Source organism: Schistocerca americana, chromosome 8, assembly GCF_021461395.2.
Source record: "Schistocerca americana isolate TAMUIC-IGC-003095 chromosome 8, iqSchAmer2.1, whole genome shotgun sequence".
Lineage (NCBI taxonomy): Eukaryota > Metazoa > Arthropoda > Insecta > Orthoptera > Acrididae > Schistocerca > Schistocerca americana.
The window spans coordinates 484,408,024-484,433,758 of NC_060126.1; positions in this window are offsets into that span (position 1 = coordinate 484,408,024).

Below are 25,735 nucleotides of genomic sequence, written 5' to 3' on the forward strand. Positions count from 1 at the left end.
TAACAAATTTATGAGGCTTCTCTGTATATATTACGCTGGGTTACTGAAATGTTTACTGGTGCTTAAAACATTCAAAAGTGGGCGGCTGCTGAATGACAGCAATGAACATTTCAGAATTAACATTTACTCAAAAGAGATATAATTTCTGAGTACCGTGATAGTACTTCTCCAAAGGAGAGCTTCATAATCACTAAAAAGCTTAGGAGTCGCTTATCGGTAGCAGATGAGCGACGAATTCCGACGTTGGTGGCTTCCAGGAATCACCGTATCGTGGTCAGGACCTGCATTTACACCCGTGTTGATACTCTTGAAGAGCGCTTTCTTGTACTGACTGCAGCGTAACGCTCGTTATTCTGCCACACCTGTAGTTTCCTCGGTGCATAACGTAGTAGTAGTTACGAGTTGACACTGACTACCACTTTACATTCAGCAACCCGAATGTGCTGATTACTCCACAAAAGTACTGTTTCAGCATCTAGGCACTCAGATAATCACTGCAAAGAGAAAATACTTATCTAGGATGCACAAAGTGCGTTTACGTGTTTCAAAACGTGTGCGTCTCAGTTTACGTACTCGACAGAAGAAACACATCTATGGTAACCATCGATCTGCTCTACTCTCTCTTTTGGAATATCTTTGCTTTTATCCAGACAAAAGTTAAGAGCTACAATGTTTCCATTGTACCTCGTAAGTAAATCCAGGCATTACTAATATTAAATACAATTTAAATAAAAGGAAAATTTTTGCAGTAGACACACAAATACGTTGGAAAAGAGATAAATATTTGCCAATTCGGGGAAAGTTGCTAAACATCGAGCGAAGTATTTGATAACCATAAACAAGCAGAAACTAGAGATGCTCATTGGGTATTTCATTTATACCAATACAAAAGACAGTAAAAGATAAGAGTTTACAGGACACTGTTGATGTGTTCATTCACGAAGGACACAACACGAAGATATTAAATGAAGTTGCAGCCCCTATCTTCTTTAAGGGCAGTATTATTGAGTTGATTGTAAAATAGGTATACATTCAGTTCAAAGAACGTTGATAAAGTCAGTACTAAAAATGAAGAGCGGAGGTAAATGAGAACCTCCAGATCAGTGTATGACACGATGTTCATTCCATGGCCACATCGAACCGGCGTTTCAAGGTATGGGAATATTTTGGTTTGCTGTTTAAAGGCCACTCTAATACCCTTTCGTTTTTATATAACTATCCATAGTTTATTTTGTAGCTTTTCCTTTTGTTCTTTGGTAAAAGTTTTCTTTCCATCTGTTACACAAATGGAACTTCGGTTTTTGATCGAGTCTGTGCAAATTTGGTCTTCACGACTCGGTACAGAGTATTACAACAGTGAACCAAAAATTAAATGTACGTCTGTATTCTAGAAATGAGAAAAATTCATAATAAGAAGCTTCAGAAATCTGAGACTATTCATGATAAAAAAATGGGATTAAATCAGATAGCTACAGAAGGGGAAACAATTATACGGGGTGTTCAGAAAGTCTCTCCGCAGCGTCGTATGACTGTTAGCCGCTGTGACGTATGATTGTTCGCCTGCCTGGGTTACTTCCCTTCAAGTGGACTCTCCCAACATCCCACTGTTTCGTTTTTCTCAGCCGGCGTCAGTAGTATCGTTGGTGTGTGTCGTTACGTGTTGACGTGAACGTTTAAGTTTAGTTCCTTTGTCCGTTTGTTTCGTTTTTGTCATTGTTAAAATGCTGACCATTGAAGAACGTGTGTTTTTAGTTGAACAATTGTTCAAAGCTGGTGGTAAATACAAGTTTCAGTTCGTCAAACATTTAATTCAGTTTTCTCGGAGGCAACACTCCCACATCGCGATACTGTGCGAGATTTGATTAACAAATTTCGAAATATTGGTTCAGTGACAGATGCGCCGAGAAGTGGTCGTCCTAGCGTTTTGTCTGAGGATAAACTGCTCTATACTTCCGAAAAAATTTCCATGAGTCCGAACAAGTCAGTAAGAAAACTCGCCCAGGAAATCAATGTTAGTGTCGGAACAGCCCACACAGCTGCAAGGAAAAAATTAGAACTTTTCCCGTACAAAGTGACAGTCGTGCAAGAACTGAAAAGTACTGATCATAGCAAGAGACTGCATTATTGTCAATGGTTAAAAAATTTCGTTCAACAAAATGGAAGGGATATTCTTAATGAAACGTTTATTACTGATGAGGCGTCGTTTCATTTATCCAGATACGTGAACTTGAAAAATTCTCGTATCTGGAGTACTACAAATCCATTGTGTATTCATGAGGAAGCACTTCATTCTGTGAAAATATGAGTTTGAATTGCAATTTCTAGACGTCGGATTGTGGGTCCCATATTTATCAACGAAACAATAAACGCACAACGATACTTTAGTGATATTCTGTACCCATTCATAGGAGAACTTGTGTTAAGTGAAAACCGAACGGTTATTTTCAACCGCGCATACAGCTCGCGTTTCAATGTCACTACTTGCTGACGTTTTTGGTGATCGCATAATTTCACAGGGTCTTTGGCCTCCACGATCGCCTGACCTAACACCACCTGATTTTTTTCTTCTGGGGTTCAACGAATGCAACTGTCCATAAAAACCGTCCAACTTCAGTCCGGAACCGCGCTGCTGCTACGGTCGCAGGTTCGAATCCTGCCTCGGGCATGGATGTGTGTGATGTCCTTAGGTTAATTATGTTTAAGTAATTCTAAGTCTAGGGGACTGATGACCTCAAATGTTAAGTCCCATAGTGCTTAGTCATTTGAACCATTTGAAAAACCGTCCAAAATCCATCGATGAATTGAAAACTGCAATATCCACTTTCACTGCTTCTGTTAGAGAAGAAATGTTACAACTTGTGTTTGGAAACATGATTAGACGAATTGAATCGTGTGTTGAACAACAGGGGGGACACTTTCAACATTTAATGTGAAAATTTGTAAGTAAAAATGAGTATTCAATAAATTAATAACGTGTATTTCACTGAGTTTCGTTTCGGTGTATTCAGTGCGGCATATGGCACGAGCCGCTAACAATCATACGGCACTGCGGAGAGACTTTTTGAACACCCCATAGAAATAATGATGAATAATTATGAATTTTGTAAACATTATTTTTACAGCTTCAGTGGTTCACGAGGTTCGCGTCGGATAATGTTGTAAAAGCTGCACAATATTTCAATGAGACAGCTGCTCGTCATCTTCAGGTGTCTCTCAACACTGTCTTCACACGGAATGTAGCATGAACTACGGAGAGACGAAGATCCTTCTGTCGGCCTCCTCGTAGTTTTATTGCCTTTATCATCATTTGGTTCCCCCATGCGGGGGTAGGCTGGCAGCAGTGATGTAGCCGCTCTCTAGCCAACAGGTTTGAACATAATAGTTGGACTGAAACATAGGAAGGCGAACGAAACATGAATACTGAAAATTTCGAGGTGATGGTGACGCTGGAGTTGGCGTTTCATGGCGCATTGCGCGAAGTCGACGAGTAGCAGGAGGTGATGCTGACGTGGTATCTGCTTCAGGAAAAGCTTCAGGTAAGGGGTAGACGGAAGGGATTGTCGTAGCATGGTCGATGAGGATAGACAGCTGGCGTTGAAGTTGTGGAGAATGAGGTGAGGCTGTTGATGTGGTTGTGAGAGGTGTGGTGACGGGAAGAGGTGGTCAGAGCTATGCTTATGCTGCTGGTAGAGGTGTCATTGTTGCTGGGGCAGGTGTGAGTGGTGGTTCTGCTTATGGACCTAGATGTAGTGTTGATGGCGGTGGCAATGGACAGCAGTAGGGGCTGATGGCGATTCTAGCTAGGGCAGTTCTGACGCGGCGGTGGTGGTGGTGGTGGTGGTGGTGGTGGAGGCGGCGGCGGCGGCGGCGGCGGCGGCAGCGGCAGCGGCAGCGGCGGTGGCAATGGAGCTGCAGTACATGCTGGAGTGATGGCAGGCGACGGTGGTGACAAGCAGACGGTGGTGAGTAGCAGAAGGAGGCGAAGACTGGCAGTGAAGACGTGAGCTGGTGATCACTGCCGATGTCCAGCGGCGAGGGCGAAGACTGGTGGCGAATGTTATGACTGGCAGCGAAGAGTGGCACCAAAGGCGATGACTGGCAGCAATGCCAATGACAGGCATAGAGGAGTGGCAGTAATCGAGATGAAGGGCAGCGAGGACTGGGAGCAAAGGTGGCGACTGGTAGCAGAGGAGACGACGATGATGGGCAGCGAGGCCTGCTGGCAATACTGAGGACAGCTGGCAATAGTGAGGACAGCTGGAAACTCTTCCGTGTCCAGATACCAACCCTGAAAGTAGCCCAATGTTATTGCCGAGAGGAAGAGAGGTTCCAACCCAAGGTTGTGTCTCCCTGAACTGCAACCCCGTGTTTAAAGAAGCAGTCGGAATATCTACAAGTAACTAGCTGATTAATAGAGACACGACTTAGCAAGGCATGGGAACCAGCAGTGGCGATACTGAGACACCACTGGCTGCAGAGGAACGAATCAAACGAGACAACACAGACAGGCAATCGGAGTCGACACTTAAACTGGGCGCCAAGCCAGCGCGCGGGCGTGGCCGCGATGTGTGGCCGCGCTTTTCCCGCGTCGCACATGCGTAGACCGTGGCCTGTTTCTCCGGCAGGGGGCGCTGGATGTTGCCATGCTCTATTAACCCCTACGAAGACGCCTTGACGCCTGCGCTTTTCTAGCGAGCCAGCACATACACAACTGGCCATTAAAATTGCTACACCAAGAGGAAACGCAGATGATAAACGGGTATTAATTGGACAAATATACTATACTAGAACTGACATGTGATTACATTTTCAAGCAATTTGGGTGCATAGATCCTGAGAAATCAGTACCCAGAATAACCACCTCTCGCCGTAATAACGGACTTTGTACGCCTGGGCATTGAGTCAAACAGAGCTTGGATGGCGTGTACAGGTACAGCTGCCCATGCAGTTTCAACACGATACCACAGTTCATCAAGAGTAGTGACTGGCGTATTGTGACGAGCCAGTTGCTCGGCCACCATTGACCAGACGTTTTCAATTGCTGAGAGATCTGGAGAATGTGCTGGCCAGGGCAGCAGTCGAACATTTTCTGTATCCAGAAAGGCCCGTACAGAACCTGCAACATGAGGCTGTACATTATCCTGCTGAAATGTAGGGTTTCGCTGGGATCGAATGAAGGGTAGAGCCACGGGTCGTAACACATCAGAAATGTAACGCCCACTGTTCAAAGTGCCGTCATTGTGAACAAGAGGTGACCGAGACGTGTAACCAATGGGACCCCATACCATCATGCCGGGTGATACGCCAGTATGGCGATGACGAATACACGCATCCAATGTGCGTTCACCGCGGTGTCGCCAAACACGGATGCGACCATCGTGATGCTGTAAACAGAACCTGGATTCATCCGAAAAAATGTTTTGCCAATCGTGCAACCAGGTTCGTCGTTGAGTACACCATCGCAGGTGCTCCTGTCTGTGATGCAGCGTCAAGGGTAACCGCAGCCGTGGTCTCCGAGCTGATAGTCCATGTTGCTGCAAACGTCGTCGAACTGTTCGTGCAGATGGTTGTTGTCTTGCAAACGTCCCCATCTGTTGACTCAGGGATCGAGACATGGCTGCACGATCCGTTACAGCCATATGGATAAGATGCCTGTCACCTCGACTCATAGTGATACGAGGCCGTTGGGATCCAGCTCGGCGTTCCGTATTACCCTCCTGAACCTACCGATTCCATATTCTGTCAACATTCATTGGATCTCGACCAACGCGAGCAGCAATGTTGCGATATGATAAACCGCAATCGCGATAGGCTACAGTCAGACCCTTATCAAAGTCGGAAACGTGATGGTACGCATTTCTCCTCCTTACACGAGGCATCACAACATCATTTCACCAGGCAACGCCGGTCACCTGCTGTTTGTGTATGAGAAATGGGTTGGAAACTTTCCTCAAGTCAGCACTTTGTAGGTGTCGCCACCGGCGCCAACCTTGTCTGAATGCTCTGAAAAGCTAATCATTTGCATATCACAGCATCTTCTTCCTGTCCGTTAAATTTCGAGTCTGTAGCGCGTCATCTTCGTGGTGTAGCAATTTTAAGGGCCAGTAGTGTATATTGGCGGGCGACCGCAGCAACACATCAGTAAGTACCTGGATTCAACTTTCACATTCTCCGACGCGGCGCTCGTGAACCACTGAAGCAGTTGTTGCGTCGGGAATGTTACAAACAGCACATTATTCTTACAGTTGTTGAAGGTTTTTGTACGTCGAAAAAGAATTTTAAAAAGTACTTTATGATATGTGGACGCGAAGAACACTCAGATCTTGAATGATCTGCTTAATGGATTTAAATATACTTGCAGAAAGCGAAAGGATTACTGCATGAAGTACAGTCCGATATTTATCGGGCTTTGTGGCGACATTCATCACGTAATGGGTATAAATCGTTCATCTTTCATTCCTTTCATTCATCACCACTGACACACACACTCTTGTATTCTCTGTAGCATGACATCAACCATCCTCGGAATTCCAACCTGAGGAATTTATTGCTCTGCCTGAAGTACATGCTGTGTAGTTCCATGAAGATTGATTGCTGCCGGCCAGTATGAAAGTATACGTCATCCCATCGCATCCCAGACATGCTCTACGGGTGACAGATCGCGGGACTGGGTAGGGGAGTGAAGGGTGCGCACGTTCTTGAAGACGTTCGCGTTGTTAACCGCCGTTGGGCCCTGCATTATCGTGCTTGAATATGTCATTTCGTACCCTGGTCCTGAAGGATATGACAACAGGTTTTACAACTCTTTTCTCATGCTGAATTGCGTTCAGCCACATTTCAACAGTTACCAAACCCGACATGCTATCATATCCAGTAGCTGCCCACAACCATGGTTCCAGTAGCTGGAAACCTGTAGGTCCCGAGAACCACTGCTTCCAATAACCTTCTCTAAGTCGATCTGACCGCTAGAGACAAAAAAGTCCTCGTCGATGAACACTATAGAATGCCTCTCAATGTCGCAGTTGATTCTGACTCTACACCATGCAAATCGCCGTGATCGCAGTCATAAACCATCCATTGAAACATGACATCTCACCACAGCTTCCAGTAATCTTAACCAGTCTTGTTTTGTAGGAATGGCTTTTTTCTAAACTAAAATACTGAAAATAAGCTCGTATAAGGATGAAATATTAATCAATATATTCCACAGTCATGAAAATACTGGAGCGTACTATGTAGTTGTCCATGAGCTAAAAATTCCCATTTTCGTCACTGTGTAATAACCGAGAAAGAAGCGATCGATAGCAAAACGTGGAGAAAATAACGAATTGCTGATGGTGCAGGAATGTGATGACGATGATCATACACGTGTTTCAGGAGAAATAGTAAATATCTGAGGAGGTGGTAGGATAAACTAATTTGAATACAATATTCCAGCTAACATGTGCTCAGTTGGTATTAGTCGGAAATCAGAGCTGTTAGTACGCAACCAAGACGGTTCATCTGACAGCACACGTGTAGCTCTTTTGAAGTCGTCTTGACGGTCTTCTTTAAGAGTAGCACTATTTATAATCCGATCTGTTCGTTTGTTTCTTTTACTTCTTCTTTGCAGATTATGCCTTTTAACCATCTGAAAGGGTCCTGTAGCCACCTTTCATTGCCAACTCTCGTAGTGGTCAAGTCGGCAAAGAGGTTTCCGCTACTTGTGAGAAATCCACCTGCGTTAGGTTGGTGGCGGAAATGGCATCCGGGGGTTTTCCGGTCCACGCGGAGCGTGGAAGAGGCTGGAGAAGCGGGAGGCAGTCTGGCGCCGGTACGGAAAGCGTACGCAGCTGTGCTCCAGTCGAAGAAGGGTGAGTTGGACTGACCGCGTGGCGCGTTGTCACATAGAGAGGGGAGCCTTTAGCTTTTGGTCTCGAATTTCGTCTTATAAAGATTTACTTGCTGGGTTGCAGCAGGGAATGCAAGGCTTTTGTAGACTTTCAGTTTGATTCCCAATGCAGTCTTGACTTTGATCCGTGAGAGGAACGCAGCACAAAGGAGTTGCATATGTTGAAGTGCCCTCGGTTCAGTGTGAATGTTTATGTGCCTACAACTGTGTGTGTATGCTTCTAACCTTTTCCGGATCTTGGTAATTTTTGTGTATTTGTGGATTTTCTTTGTCTCATGTGATTAAAATTTGGCCACGGTCCATAGAAGTTGTCTCCGCGGACCGAGTGGGCACGCGAGTCTGTTATGAAACGTATAGTATTTCACAAGCAATTGTACATAGTTAGCATGCAACAGCAGTCTATAGATGCACTACATCAATGTTTTAAGGAATAAATAATTTTGCCTTCAATCTTATCTTGTGTACCGATGTTACGTCGCCGTTACCTTCGCCATTTACCTTGTAGTTTTCCTTGTTGGCCCACCTATAGCGTTTCCATGTGCACAGGTGTAGTGATTAGTGTCCCTTTTTTTATCTGAAACAAATGCTCTGGAATAGATCGTGTTTTCACGAATCTTGCTGCAGGCTGCACTTACGCATGGTGTTCACGACCTATTTACTTTACTCAATATTTGATTCACGGGAAGAATGCCTGGATCATATTAATAACTACATCCCATTCTTTATCAATGACTTTACAATGAATGTTCTTTTGTGAGTTTTTCTTATTAATAAATTAAGTAATTTTCCGACTCAGTGCTACCTCTTCTTTGTCGTGTGGCTAGAGTTGGTGGCGACCCTACCTTTTATATTGATTTCAGTGTCAAATAACATTTTCTTATTCAAAGTGCGCGTGGGTCTTTTAGCTATCAGGATACATTCAAAGGGCGCTTCATGCTTCTTGCACATAGCGTCCTTTTATTCACGCTACTTACTCATCCTCAGGCAAAAATCTAAAGGGGTAAGGTTCGGGGAGCTTAGTGGGCAAGAAATGTGATCATTTCTACCCGTCCATCTTTCAGGGGATGCATCTGTCTCGCGTAGTCTAGCGAAAACACTGGTAAAGACTCTTGAGTGTGGCACTCTGCGGTCAGAGGAAATCACCTGCCGTATTCTCTACAAGCAGCAGCAGAGCAGTAGCTGGGGCAGGACGGAACCACGGCCAGAGCGGAACTAGCGTGGTGCACGCTAGTATCACTTTCAGGAACTGTTATCCAAGCGACAAGGATACTAAGAAGCCATTGTAGAATAGTTTCTGTATGACTGCTGTGCCAGTACCGTGACTGCGCTTGTTTTTCGCGTGCAAATTCCAAATTAGTAACTCTTTACCTGCAAGGTAAGTGGAAACTCTGCATCCACTAGTTTACTCTTTCTTAAAATCTCAAAACACGTGCTAGGCCTTTATTTCAGTGCGTTTAGGTGACGTTTATTTTCCAAAGCGCTTTGCGGGTTTTGAACTGTAGCTGACCTCACAGGTCGGGGCGGAATGAACAGGAGCGGAGCGGACCGAGGTTCCGTTCTGCCCCAAGTAGAGTACTATTCTTTCCTAGTGCTTACTTTTTAGTCCTCATATTTATTCTAATGCTTCAAAGATACATTACAATATCTTCAGGTTTTTCATATTTTTACTAGTGAAAATTCTGTTTTCATAGATGTTTAGAAGATACGAACGCAAAACGAATCGGCCATGTTGCTGTACAGAGAGCGTGGAAGAGAGCAATGACAGCTGTCGGTTTTCAGACTGACAGATCAAAGGGAAAACATTCCCGCGTTTCTCGAATGAGCAATAGTTAGACCTTGTTGGTTATTTAAAAAAAACATGGAAGGCTGATTGTTTGGATTGACAATGAAGGCGTTCAGAACTTTAGCCTGTCAGTGCTGAAGACCTGACGACTTATTTTCTTTCGAGGCTTCCGAATTTGACTATTAGAAAGCGGGAGGCTGTCTTTGGTTTCCGAGCAGTGGGCTTCAATCTTGCAAACGTTTCCAAGTTGTTCGAGCTTTTGACAAGTACAAGCTGCCTGTAGGTCTCGAGACTCGTATATGTGTCATCCCAAAGAGGCATTCGAAGCCAATTGCTTCCCGAGGAAAGCGTAAAGTAGGCATTCTTACATCATTAGAGAGGAGAGAAACCGTAACAGTTACAACAAGCGTTTGAACTGCCCGTGCCTACGTGTCTTCTATACTGATCTTCCTCGAAAATTATGCAGAAAGAGTTCGAATTGGGTCCTCCTGCATATGGTTTGGCAGAAGGCAGTGAATCAGGCTGGATGAACACAAGAGGTTTTTACGCAGTGTTTCTTAAATCCGTAGTGCTTTCCAGGTCAACCAAACAAAATGTGGTGGTCACTCTACGTACATCTGCATGTCATTGACTTTGATAGAGAACGTGGTATGGTTGTGTTATGTACTTCCCCCAATTCTTCTCATAAGCTGTGGAGCTCTAATGTGCCCCTAATCAAACCCCTTAGTTCATAGCGTAAGCAGGAAACTTGAAAGTGGGTCAGAACATATCCTGGAAAAGTTATCAACCTGTGGCAAGCAGCACCTCTTTTTGGATCGGCAGTTCTGAATGATGCGACACTTGGGAGTCAAAGGGTTTGAAGTTACGGGATTTGGGCCTGTCAACATGAGTATCTTCACTGATGCAAACTTCTCACCATCAGCACCAACTGATCGGCCCATGGAAGACAAGACTCCAAGCTCATCAACTTTGTCTGACACTGCCGGCCGCGGTGGTCTAGCGGTTCTAGGCGCTCAGTCCGGAACCGCGCGACTGCTACGGTCGCAGGTTCGAATCCTGCCTCGGGCATGGATGTGTGTGATGTCCTTAGGTTAGTTAGGTTTAAGTAGTTATAAGTTCTAGGGGACTGATGACCACAGATGTTAAGCTCCATAGTGCTCAGAGCCATTTTTTGTTTGTTTGTCTGACACTGTCGTAGAACCAGCAGTGACTCATGTCTCTGATCATCTGTCGAAACAGACTGCACCAGAAGACAGATGTAGCTCTGTTGAAGAAACAGTTTCCCCTTCCACAACATTTCCTCATGTTTCTCCACATCACATTGTTGACATTCCAAAAGTCAATGCGAAAGAAGTAAGGAGAACTACAAAAAGAAAGTAAAGCCATCCTGTAATTCCGACTTCATCTCCCTAAAAAAATGAACTTCAGAAGAAGCAGGAGCAGGATGAAAATGCCAAGAGGAGACATAGCCATTCCTGATATCTGGGGAAAGGTACATGAAAAATTCAAGTGAGAATAAAACAAATGTTGAAATGCAAGTAGACGGTACTGACGCTGAATGTCTTTACTGCAACGATTTATATTTAAGGTCGACTGAAGTCTGGGTGGCTTGTGTTTCATATTATAAGTGGGCACACAATTCTTGTGCAGGAAATGACAGGGAAGACGATGAAACTGAACTTATCTGCAAATTTTGTGCCCAAAGTCACTAATATTCTGCCACTCATATGCCTATTGTGTTTCTGTAGACTTTAGGAAATATGATTAGATTTTTCAGTTAAACCCATAAGGAAATAGAAATTAGTAATAGCCCTTGCACTTTGTTAGAGTTATGAATGTGGTTCCATTCTGTCCCAAACCTGGAGAAAAACAGACCAATTGCTAGCCTTATCTAATTTTTTTATAGTGTTTGTCTGTGTGCCTTTACATCAGATTTCTTTGTTCACTGTTTAAAGTACATGGGAGAAGAGAGTATAATGGCCATAAGTATAGATATTTTTATTAGTGAGTAAGGACACTTTACTGAACAACATTACATCAATATTTACTTCATTTGCAGATTAACAATTATAGCTATTGCAAGAAATATGTTTTTAGATTTGTTAGTACCTCCAAGTACACGTCGCAAGAGCAAGCCATTAATGCTAATTTTCCCCTGGGAAGCAGGTCAGGTGTTGATATGAAGATGCGTGAAAAAAAACGCTTAGTCTATACTGACAGGCGTAGTCCACTTAGTATTGCAGTTACGACCGTGCAGAAAACATCAAGTCGTAAAGTTTTTAATGTTTTCATGGGAAAACTGTTAGATCCAGATAAAAAACAACCAACACACTGATGTGTGTAAATATTAAAGTACCACATCAACTCATTAAACCTTGTATATTAAATCTCACTCAGATTTTTTTTTAGGTTTTTATTTGTCATTCTAACTGAAATGTTCTAATTTTAATGTTAGTGTTACTGTTCTGTCTCAGGTTTCCCCACAACGCTCGTGCACAAAAACCATAACGCTATATGTATCATTCCTAAATACATGCAGCATGCTTAAACGATACAGTAGAAATGGCCAACAATTCAAGTATGTAAACTCAAACACAAAGTTCACATCTTGAACTTCAACAGAAAAATGACAGTCGATAACTAAAGGCATAGTAACTGACGTATCAACACCTGAAATAGAAACATACCTCAGCAGTCAGCGGAAGCTCAGTAAATAATAAATACTGGACTGAAGTTATGTGGGAAGTTTAATCAGTCTGTGTTCAAACAGCCTGTATATTTGCTGATTCCCCAAGCCTTCTTTTACCTTCCAGTAACTGTAACCAGCATATCTCATCCCTTTTCTTAATATGTACCTCCAGTGGATGAAGGTCCGTTAATACAGCAATGACGTTTGTGGGGGAGTAGCGCAGAAGGCCGCACAAACAAGGCATCAACTCTTCTATTCCAGCGACAGCTGCAACGGGGGGGTTCCCCGAGAAACATCTGACGGCCGGGCAGCGCTGCCCGTATCTGGACGGACCAATTAGGCGCTAGCGGTCCACTTTATTGGCTGACTCTAATTAACACAGCCTGCGTTCTGGAATTAACGTCCAGTGCAAGGCATCATAAAAAAAGGAGTTATCAGGATTTATGAGTCGTCTGTTCACAACCCCCGACGCGGGTAGGACAGTACTCGGGGTTACGACGATTTTATTCATAAGCGATATGGATCACCACATACGCAGCCGAAACATATCATAGCTTACTCCTACCTATTTCATTACAAATCGTGATATTTCTCAAACGTCTGTCTTCGCAGCAACGAGAGCTGTGTTTTACTGTTTTGTACATTCAATATGAAAAAAATTTTTTATAATTTCTTTTGTCTATTTCATACGTTGGACAGTTTCAACGCTAAATCAACGTGCAGTACTGGATGACGGTTGGAACCACGAAGTTGAATCTTCTTACGTATGCTGCCATAACAGAATATAACTCCAGCCATCAGCAAGCAGCAGGCTTTGTGCCAGCATCCGGTTTCACCCTCTCCTTTCTCTTCCATCATATCATCATCGTCTCCTCATCATCGTCTCCTCATCATCGTCTCCTCATCATCGTCTCCTCATCATCGTCTCCTCATCATCGTCTCCTCATCATCGTCTCCTCATCATCGTCTCCTCATCATCGTCTCCTCATCATCGTCTCATCATCATCGTCTCATCATCATCGTCTCATCATCATCGTCTCATCATCATCGTCTCATCATCATCGTCTCATCATCATCGTCATGATTGTCAACAAAACACTCAAGAGCAATTGAACAGGAAATAGCTGCTGAATTTCTGATGGATACCATGGGGCAGTACAGTCATCACTACCCTAGCGTCTAGTTGCCCATGGTCCACAAAATAATGGTCCCATAACACCTCCTGCAGACGGTGGGCCTACAGTGTCTGGAAAACTAATTAACTGTACAATAAAATCTTATCAGATCCAAAAAAACGGCTGTTTGCGTGTCATACTTACATAAACTGTCAATTTAATTTACAGTTTGTCATACAAAATGCATATAATGAATTAAAAGCTTCCTTTTGCCGTCCACAACTTCATTGTCTCCAACTGCCCAAAAATAAACTACGTCTCAGCTGTTTAAAGAACTGCATTTTTAACTTATACTACACTCCTGGAAATGGAAAAAAGAACACATTGACACCGGTGTGTCAGACCCACAATACTTGCTCCGGACACTGCGAGAGGGCTGTACAAGCAATGATCACACGCACGGCACAGCGGACACACCAGGAACCGCGGTGTTGGCCGTCGAATGGCGCTAGCTGCGCAGCATTTGTGCACCGCCGCCGTCAGTGTCAGCCAGTTTGCCGTGGCATACGGAGCTCCATCGCAGTCTTTAACACTGGTAGCATGCCGCGACAGCGTGGACGTGAACCGTATGTGCAGTTGACGGACTTTGAGCGAGGGCGTATAGTGGGCATGCGGGAGGCCGGGTGGACGTACCGCCGAATTGCTCAACACGTGGGGCGTGAGGTCTCCACAGTACATCGATGTTGTCGCCAGTGGTCGGCGGAAGGTGCACGTGCCCGTCGACCTGGGACCGGACCGCAGCGACGCACGGATGCACGCCAAGACCGTAGGATCCTACGCAGTGCCGTAGGGGACCGCACCGCCACTTCCCAGCAAATTAGGGACACTGTTGCTCCTGGGGTATCGGCGAGGACCATTCGCAACCGTCTCCATGAAGCTGGGCTACGGTCCCGCACACCGTTAGGCCGTCTCCCGCTCACGCCCCAACATCGTGCAGCCCGCCTCCAGTGGTGTCGCGACAGGCGTGAATGGAGGGACGAATGGAGACGTGTCGTCTTCAGCGATGAGAGTCGCTTCTGCCTTGGTGCCAATGATGGTCATATGCGTGTTTGGTGCCGTGCAGGTGAGCGCCACAATAAGGACTCCATACGACCGAGGCACACAGGGCCAACACCCGGCATCATGGTGTGGGGAGCGATCTCCTACACTGGCCGTACACCACTGGTGATCGTCGAGGGGACACTGAATAGTGCACGGTACATCCAAACCGTCATCGAACCCATCGTTCTACCATTCCTAGACCGGCAAGGGAACTTGCTGTTCCAACAGGACAATGCACGTCCGCATGTATCCCGTGCCACCCAACGTGCTCTAGAAGGAGTAAGTCAACTACCCTGGCCACCAAGATCTCCGGATCTGTCCCCCACTGAGCATGTTTGGGACTGGATGAAGCGTCGTCTCACGCGGTCTGCACGTCCAGCACGAACGCTGGTCCAACTGAGGCGCCAGGTGGAAATGGCATGGCAAGCCGTTCCACAGGACTACATCCAGCATCTCTACTGTAAGTAGCGTGGATAAAAGGACGCTATGTGCAAGAAGCATGAAGCGCCCTTTGAATGTATCCTGATAGCTAAAAGAGCCACGCGCACTTTGAATAAGAAAATGCTACTTGACACTGAAATCAATATAAAAGATAGGGTCGCCACCAACTCTAGCCACACGACAAAGAATAAGTAGCACTGAGTCGGAAAATTACTTAATTTATTAATAAGAAAAACTCACAAAAGAACATTCACTGTAAAGTCATTGATAAAGAATGGGATGTAGTTATTAATATGGTCCAGGCATTCTTCCCGTGAATCATATATTGAGTAAAGTAAATAGGTCGTGAACACCATGCGTAAGTGCAGCCTGCAGCAAGATTCGTGAAAACACGATCTATTCCAGAGCATTTGTTTCAGATAAAAAAGGGACACTAATCACTACACCTGTGCACATGGAAACGCTATAAGTGGGCCAACAAGGAAAATTACAAGGTAAATGGCGAAGGTAACGGCGACGTAACATCGGTACACAAGATAAGATTGAAGGCAAAATTATTTATTCCTTAAAACATTGATGTAGTGCATCTATAGACTGCTGTTGCATGCTAACTATGTACAATTGCTTGTGAAATACTATACGTTTCATAACAGACTCGCGTGCCCACTCGGTCCGCGGAGACAACTTCTATGGACCGTGGCCAAATTTTAATCACATGAGACAAAGAAAATCCACAAATACACAAAAATTACCAAGATCCGGAAAAGATTAGAAGCATACACACACAGTTGTGGGCACATAAACATTCACACTGAACCGAGGGCACTTCAACATATGCAACTCCTTTGTGCTGTGTTCCTCTCACGGATCAAAGTCAAGACTGCATTGGGAATCAAACTGAAAGTCTACAAAAGCCTTGCATTCCCTGCTGCAACCCAGCAAGTAAATCTTTATAAGACGAAATTCGAGACCAAAAGCTAAAAGCTCCCCTCTCTATGTGACAACGCGCCACGCGGTCAGTCCAACTCACCCTTCTTCGACTGGAGCACAGCTGTGTACGCTTCCCGTACCGGCGGCAGACTGCCTCCCGCTTCTCCAGCCTCTTCCACGCTCCGCGTGGACCGGAAAACCCCAGGATGCCATTTCCGCCACCAACCTACCGCAGGTGGATTTCTCCCAAGTAGCGGAAACCTCTTTGCCGACTTGACCACTACGAGAGTTGGCAATGAAAGGTGGCTACAGGACCCTTTCATCACCCCAAACGTCCCGGAGAAGACTGTGCCGCGAATTTTCTCGCCATGCTAGGAGATTCGCCAACAGTCTTCGAAACACACATACCCCAACGAGTAACAATTGCAACAGTAAACAGCAGCACAAAGGAGTTGATTAATCTCTTATATCCAAGTGATCTTTATCTGACCTTAGTCAATAATTGTGACCTCATGCGGTCCGCAAAGCAAACAGAACAAATTAAATTAAGCGTGATATACTACGCTAACATCATGTCATCTGACCTACTACGACCACAACCATGAGATATTATTTTAAAATTGCTTTAACCAACTATCAAAAGTTAACATAGAGACATAGGTGAACAGGTACATAATATATATAAATATATAAACAAATACAATGATGCAAAATCATTATCACGAACCAAAGCAGTATCATCTGGTGCTGACATATATAAAAACATGCAAGTGAAAGTGCAAAATACAATATTCACAACAACTACAGTGATACAAAATCATTAATGAACCCAGTGGTATGACAGCTGGTAAATAATCACCTATGGAAAGTAAGACATGAGTACAATAACACATGCAGAAATCAACTCGTTGACACGCTGTCATTTTTCAGTTTCGCCACATGGTTGTTTCACTGGGTATTCTCTTTAGGTGCTGGGGTGGGCGTCTCTTCTAAAGGCGACTTGGAGGATAAGCTACTAGGGGACCACAACACTGAACTGGGGAGTTCGCAGCGGCGTTGATTGTAACGTCTGTTGTAACCCAGGTTTTTCATCCTAGACAGCACCCCGCGACGTTGCCTCGCGCCCGTTTCCACCCTCTGCGTCCATACTGTGGGATGGTTCGGCGTTGCAGATTTGCAGGACATCGCCACTTGTGGGCCCTGCCTCACCATCGAGAAGGCGGCTTGGCGGTCGTCGTCCGTGTGTTGTGGAGGAATGTGTTTTACCGACACACGCCCCCGTCTCCTGTCGTGTCAATGGGGAGACACGCGCTCTTCTGCGTCGCATCGAGGTCGACGTAAACTCGTGCGGGTGTCGGGCTTGAGACCCGCTTGTCACCTCTTTGCGCCGTCTTAGCTGATGCGTCAGTGGTGGGACCCGCGTCCCTCCGGGCAGTGGGCGTTACCTCACCGCAGCAGCCGTCTGGACTAGCGGCGCTCAGGGATCGGCGGCCTCGCCTGGTGTGCGTCATACTTTCCCTTTCGCTTGTCAGATGACTAGCGCATGGGGTGGAACGCCGGCCATCAGTTGGCGCTGCCGTGGTGACACGCCTGCGGGCTCCGGTGTGAGCCTGCGCCTGGGGGAAGACCAGCGTCCCCTCCCCTCTGACGGGGAAACAGCTGTGACCGCTCGCCGCATCACTGCTTCGCCGTTGATACCAGTGTTCGGCAACGCCTGCCGGTGGACCAAGCCCTGTGCTTTCTGATGCGGAGGCTCCCTAGGCGGCCTTGCACCCACTTAAGAACTGCGCTCACAGGGATCGTCACAAAATATCATGTGTACAGATTACCACAAAATCTTCGGAGTTTCTCACTCCTGATCAATACATGGAATAGTGCCCAAAATTAACTTGACAAAAAGGGCCTTCTTAATATTACTAATAAAAAAAAACAATGAAAAAAATTAAATAACCAATATTCAAACAAACAAAAAAAAATCCTTTTTATAAAATATAGTTCCAGCATTACATCTGCTGTCAATCATTCAGGGTAGATCTTGTACAAGGTTTGGTCAGGATTTGGATAGGATTTGGCGCCGCTGCTAGCTACAGACACGAAACTCTACCTACTGCTAACTACGCTCTCACACACAATCTACACAGCTCGTACTAGTCACCATCACCATATAGCCCGACTACAATTCCCACATATAAACAAAATATTCCTTTCAACACCAATACCCATATCGTTGTTCATTGACTGCTCCTCCAAGGTTTGCAGAACATGTTTGCTGACATGTGAAAAATTTCCGAGAGTTCTTTTCTATGGACATTGCATAATAAATGTTATGGTTAATGAGACACAGAAGGTTCATTCAAGTCACATCTGCAATGGTAAATGTTTCAACATCTATTCATCAGACTAATGCAAAAGGTCAGTGGGCATAAAAATGAAAATAAAAATCATCCTATCCTATTAGCAACACATAAACACTTCGTCCTATAAGTACATAAAAAAATACTGTCAAAAGAAATCCATTGTCCAGGGCCCTGAGTACCCAACTTACTGCTATCATAAGATACTCATAATGATTACACACTTACTCACCACATGTCCCCAGGGGTCCTCACCTACCGTCATGTTATTTTAGCTTGGAGGTAGTCGCATTGATTCTCTAATAAATATCAAGCTGCTTGAGTTTATAAGCTGTTTCCATATACATCTTCTGGGGTTTCACACCCTGGTGTCCTCAACCGTACCTAGTAGTATGTGACGGCAAGTTACACTTTCCAAATATCTTATAAGATGGCAACTCTGAAAATCAAACACTATTAATCTCCCTTCATACACAAGTCCTTCACCTACAAGTCACCAAGTTGCTTCATTAACATCGCAGTACATTTGAAAAATCTCACTGAATCATGCTCACCTAAGGGGAATAAGAACACTAAAACTGTAATTTATCATCAAGAATTACCTTACGACCATTGACTCGCCACGCCAACACACCCGATACCTTTTTAGTCATCAAAGAACGAAAGCCATCTTACTGTAATAGGAAACGCTTCATATGAACCTCATAATCATTCACATTCAGATGTTTTGAAGCTGCATAACACTACTCCTTTCTGCTGACAAGAAGAAATAACTACACACATATTGAGGGACCCTTTACAATTCATAGAAAATATAAACTTTAATTTCAATCACACCAGAATGAATCAAAACATTGGAAAATATACACTGTAATTTTACGAAACAGAGGCGACTGGGTTTATCGCGGGCACACCAATACTGTGGCCCTCCCTCAACAAATCTTCCCTAATATTGTCTTCCTTTATTCAAATGCACATCAGTATCATCAATAGCACCGGTCCTCATTAAGTTTGACGCCAACCGAGCCAGCCAACAGTCATTGATCCCTTTGATTGGAGGCATTTGTCGGATTGTGCCGCGGGTTTGCGGGACGAATTTCAACACCCACTGGCGGACCACCCGTACTGTTTACGGCACCCCTGTTGTTGCTTGTTCGATAATTATTCTGGGGTCGGTCACGACTACCGTTCCTAGGTCCGCTGTAATTGCGCCTAAATCTCTGCTCATTACCATATCTTCTAAACTCCCAGGGGTGTCTTTGATTTCCTCTAGGCGAATGATGACCATTGGCATAGTTCGTTCTGCCCGCGTTCCGTGAGGAGTCGCGACGCTGCCAACGCTCGCGCATTCTGTAACTCTCAGGCGACTCATTACGTCTGTATTGCCACCTGTCTCTACAGCTGCGGCTTCGCTTGCGCGGCCGCTGCTCGTAGGCGCTCTGGCCGTAATTCTGCGTGGTGCCATTCGCATCGCACTCAAGCTCTAAAAGGAGACTGCGAAACCCCTCTACGTCATCCTGACATCGTCCTGCAAGGATAACGTGCCGCAACTGCATTGGAAACTTTCCCAGGCAAATACGAATAATTTCTGCAGGTCCATAAGGCTCGTCAAGATGTTCATTCGCCTGCAGCATGTGCTCGAACATCTGCACAGGGCTGGAGAATTTTGACCTGTTTAACTCTGGTAGCATAATGAGTCCGTGTTTTACACGACTTTGCGCTGCCACTGACCAATATATCGACAGGAAGTATTGACGAAACTCCCCAACAGTGTAGCAATTGCGTGCAATTGACCTCATCCGCGCCGCTGGTTCACCTTCGAGGTAGCCGCACATGTACTCTATTTTGTGCGCACTGGGCCACGTAGGAGGGAGGGAGAACTCGAACTGCTGTAACCAGGCCCGCGGGTGAATCCCCGTAGCCGAGTTACGGAAGACTTCAAACTTCCTCACGGTCAGAAAATGTTTAAAGTCAAATTCGTGAGTTTCCCTTGGCGAACGTTCCTGAGGGGATCCGCGCCGTTCCCACCTGGTACGAGATCCGTGATCATGACGATGATCAAATTCGCCATCGTTCCCGGAATCATCGTCGGAATAATGACCCTTTCGTTCATTTCTTTCAACTTCATGGGCCTTTAACCCTTTTAGGTGAAGTTCTAAACGGGCCATGCGCTCACATATTCCCTCGGTAACCCCTCTTTGTTGTATTTTTATTTCACACTGTCCACGCGGACATTTCGTTATCGACCGTATTTCGTCTGCATCCGCTGATGACGAGGTAATCGTTTCCCTATTGTTGTCAGACTTACGCACCACTGCTTCTGAGATCCTGGCAGGGTCGCCATGTGTAAGTAGCGTGGATAAAAGGACGCTATGTGCAAGAAGCATGAAGCGCCCTTTGAATGTATCCTGATAGCTAAAAGAGCCACGCGCACTTTGAATAAGAAAATGCTACTTGACACTGAAATCAATATAAAAGATAGGGTCGCCACCAACTCTAGCCACACGACAAAGAATAAGTAGCACTGAGTCGGAAAATTACTTAATTTATTAATAAGAAAAACTCACAAAAGAACATTCACTGTAAAGTCATTGATAAAGAATGGGATGTAGTTATTAATATGGTCCAGGCATTCTTCCCGTGAATCATATATTGAGTAAAGTAAATAGGTCGTGAACACCATGCGTAAGTGCAGCCTGCAGCAAGATTCGTGAAAACACGATCTATTCCAGAGCATTTGTTTCAGATAAAAAAGGGACACTAATCACTACACCTGTGCACATGGAAACGCTATAAGTGGGCCAACAAGGAAAATTACAAGGTAAATGGCGAAGGTAACGGCGACGTAACATCGGTACACAAGATAAGATTGAAGGCAAAATTATTTATTCCTTAAAACATTGATGTAGTGCATCTATAGACTGCTGTTGCATGCTAACTATGTACAATTGCTTGTGAAATACTATACGTTTCATAACAGACTCGCGTGCCCACTCGGTCCGCGGAGACAACTTCTATGGACCGTGGCCAAATTTTAATCACATGAGACAAAGAAAATCCACAAATACACAAAAATTACCAAGATCCGGAAAAGATTAGAAGCATACACACACAGTTGTGGGCACATAAACATTCACACTGAACCGAGGGCACTTCAACATATGCAACTCCTTTGTGCTGTGTTCCTCTCACGGATCAAAGTCAAGACTGCATTGGGAATCAAACTGAAAGTCTACAAAAGCCTTGCATTCCCTGCTGCAACCCAGCAAGTAAATCTTTATAAGACGAAATTCGAGACCAAAAGCTAAAAGCTCCCCTCTCTATGTGACAACGCGCCACGCGGTCAGTCCAACTCACCCTTCTTCGACTGGAGCACAGCTGTGTACGCTTCCCGTACCGGCGGCAGACTGCCTCCCGCTTCTCCAGCCTCTTCCACGCTCCGCGTGGACCGGAAAACCCCAGGATGCCATTTCCGCCACCAACCTACCGCAGGTGGATTTCTCCCAAGTAGCGGAAACCTCTTTGCCGACTTGACCACTACGAGAGTTGGCAATGAAAGGTGGCTACAGGACCCTTTCACTACGATCGTCCCCATGGGAGAATAGCAGCCTGCATTGCTGCGAAAGGTGGATATACACTGTACTAGTGCCGACATTGTGCATGCTCTGTTGCCTGTGTCTATGTGCCTGTGGTTCTGTCAGTGTGATCATGTGATGTATCTGACCCCAGGAATGTGTCAATAAAGTTTCCCCTTCCTGGGACAATGAATTCACGGTGTTCTTATTTCAATTTCCAGGAGTGTATAGTCTTTTCCATATATTGTGTAGGTCAATAGTATTTTAGCCTTATTCTAATTGAGACAGAACCATAAGCACAGACACAAAGTTTTGAGAAACTATGTGTTTGTGAAAATCAAATTTGAAGACAAACCATCTCATAAATCTGAATTGTTTTTTATCAAGTCTCAACATCCTATATTTCCTACGAAAAAAATGTACTCACTTTATGTTATAAAATATTAATTAATATTTAGGAATCTATTTCCTATTAACCTTAAGTCACAAAATTTCCATACATAGGCAGTGACAAATGTGTCTTTTGACAGTTACAAAGTTTGTAATTAAGTGAAACTAGTGTTAGAATATAAAGAACAGATACTAAATGCACCACATTTTAAGACCTATCCCAACATTTCATGGTCATTATTTATTAAGAACATTCTGTGGCTTGAGATTCACATAAAACTGCTGATATACCTCCGATTGTGAATTACTGTTACTACGTATGTGAAGTAGAAACTAAATTACGTTGTCATTCCTAGATAACAATTGAGCAGCGCAGAGCAACAGAACGATGCTTTGTTCTTTGGTCCCATAAGGAAATTAATACCCGAAAAATCGGAGAGACTGCGTCTGTGAATGTTCGTATATCCAATCTGCCCCACAGATATAGGTAAAGCTGGATGTCAGGAGCATGAGCACAAGCTAAAATCGCAAAATTGATGATGCTGTGCGTTAGCCCCTCAATTGATTTCGAGGTCTATTTAAACAAAAAATGTGCTTTTGCTTTCTTCCATTCGTTGTACTACATAAAAACAATGCAATGTCATCAGAAAAACGAAGGTGGTGCATATTGCTACTGCATATCAGAATTGTTTTCGGAATATGCAGTCTGTCTGATTCGTATTTCAAATCTGAATAGCCCACTAGGATGACGTAGTCATCTACATCCATACTCCGCAAGCTACCTTACAGTGTGTGGCGGAGGGTACCTTGAGTACCTCTATCGGTTCTCCCTTCTATTCCAGTCTCGTATTGTTCGTGGAAAGAAAGATTGTCGGTATTCCTCTGTGTGGGCTCTAATCTCTCTGATTTTATCCTCATGGTCTCTTCGCGAGATATACGTAGGAGGGAGCAATATACTGCTTGACTCCTCGGCGAAGGTATGTTCTCGAAACTTCAACAAATGCCCGTACCGAGCTACTGAGCGTCTCTCTTGCAGAGTCTTCCACTGGAGTTTATCTGTCCGTAACGCTTTCGCGATTGTTAAGTGATCCTGTAACGAAGCGCGCTGCTCTCCGTTCGATCTTCTCTATCTCTTCTATCAACCCTATTTGGTACGGATTCCACACCGGTGAGCAGTATTCAAGCAGTGGGCGGACAAGTGTACTGTAACCTACTTCCTTTGTTTTCGGACTGCATTTCCTTGAATTCTTCCAATGAATCTCAGTCTGGCATCTGCTTTACCGACGAATAATTTTATATGGTCATTCCATTTTAGATCACTCCTAATGCCTACTCCCAGGTAATTTATGGAATTAACTGCTTCCAGTTGCTGACCTGCTATATTATAGCTAAATGGTAAAGGATCTTTCTGTGTATTCGCAGCGCATTACACTTGTCCACATTGAGATTCAATTGCCATTCCCTGCACCATGCGTCAGTTCGTTGCAGATCCTCCTGCATTTCAGTACAATTTTCCATTGTTACAACCTCTCGATATACTACAGCATCATCCGCAAAAAGCCTCAGTGAACTTCCGATGTTATCCACAAGGTCATTTATATATATTGTGAATAACTACGGTCCTACGACACTCCCCTGCGGCACACCTGAAATCACTCTTACTTCTGAAGACTTCTCTCCATTGAGAATCATATGCTGCGTTCTGTTATCTAGGAACTCTTCAATCCAATCATACAATTGGTCTAATAGTCCATATGCTCTTACTTTGTTCATTAAACGACTGTGGGGAACTGTATCAAACGCCTTGCGGAAGTCAAGAAACACGGCATCTACCTGGGAACCCATGTCTATGGCCCTCTGAGTCTCGTGGACGAATAGCGCGAGCTGGGTTTCACACGATCGTCTTTTTCGAAACCCATGCTGATTCCTACAAAGTTTATTTTTAGTCTCCAGAAAAGTCATTATACTCGAACATAATACGTGTTTCAAAATTCTACAACTAATTGACTTAGATGTATAGGTCTATAGTTCTGCACATCTGTTCGACGTCCCTTCTTGGAAACGGGGATGACCTGTGCCCTTTTCCAACCTTTTGGAACGCTACGCTCTTCTAGAGACCTACGGTACAACACTGCAAGAAGGGGAGCAAGTTCCTTCGCGTACTCTGTGTAAAATCGAACTGGTATCCCATCTTTCCTCTTTTGAGCGATTTTAATTGTTTTTCTATCCCTCTTTTAACACCATAGCTCTAATCCCGTACGGATTTATTTTGCCTTTTGTTTTGGTTTAATGTTACATGGTTGAGCTTCTGTAAATGTGTTTGATTGAATAGATAACACAAAATTGTATACTCCTTTCTTTGTAAAAACTTTGATGTCATGATTTGATTCCATGCAATGTAGTGTATCTGTCATTTAAATTCTTTGTCCCAATTGGAGGGAGACAAAACTTACTGTATATATTTGGAATTTGTTTAAACATTTTTTTAGAAATGTCAATAGGTGCAAAGGTTCTGTTTTATTTAAAATGTTTGTTCTCTGTTATGTAAACTGCCGACCTTCACTTAGGATTCTTAGTTATGTGGTCTGTAAAAGGCAGTGTGGTTCCCCTCGGGAACGGAACTGAGTAGCGCGCGCAAATTGTGGTTGGTCTAGGTAGAAAAGGTGAAACAGGAGTCAGTCTGGGACGAACTACCAAACTGTGAACTGCCCATGTAAAAGTTGTATATTGTGCTGGTTCCGAGAGAGGCTTTTCCTGACGCCTTCCAATGCCTCGGATGGATGGATAAATAGCTGGAATTATTCTGGAATTGGTATCTATCATCGCCACCAAGAAATGACAGAGTCCAGCAATTCTGCCTGCAAACCCACCTACCAACATGCAACTGCCACCACATTGCGCAATCACTGTAATGGAACACTGTTGTAATGTACAGTGAAGGATCAGCTTATTGGATTTGTTAGTGTGCTCAAATATAAGGTAATTTATAACTGAATTTATGTACCTACCCTGATTTTTTGCCTTATCATAAGACCTCTCAGGTTCCCCTCCGTTTGAACTAAAGTGATTACCGAGTGTCCTTACTGAAAGAACATTAAAGCCCAGTGTTTTACTAATTAATGTCTCTTCAACATAGTAAAAAGAAAGTTAAAGTTAATGTGTCAAGAAAGTGAACTAAAGTAATTGATGCTTGCAGAAAATAAATTTTCTATTAAAACTGCTTATTAATATGTTGTTGCCAACTCCAGAAATGAAAGTTCTTAAGACTGAGGATTATAAAGTTTTGCTTAGTAAATGATCACATTACTGCTTGTTGTAAATCGCAAAAGGTGAGTCAGTATCTTACAAGTATGTTAATTTTGTGTCTCACTGTAGTAAAAGTGGAAAACTGCAATAGTGGAAAGTTATATACTCGTGCTTGTTAAGCACTTGTTTCTTTTGGGTATTGAAAGTGCATATTAATAGT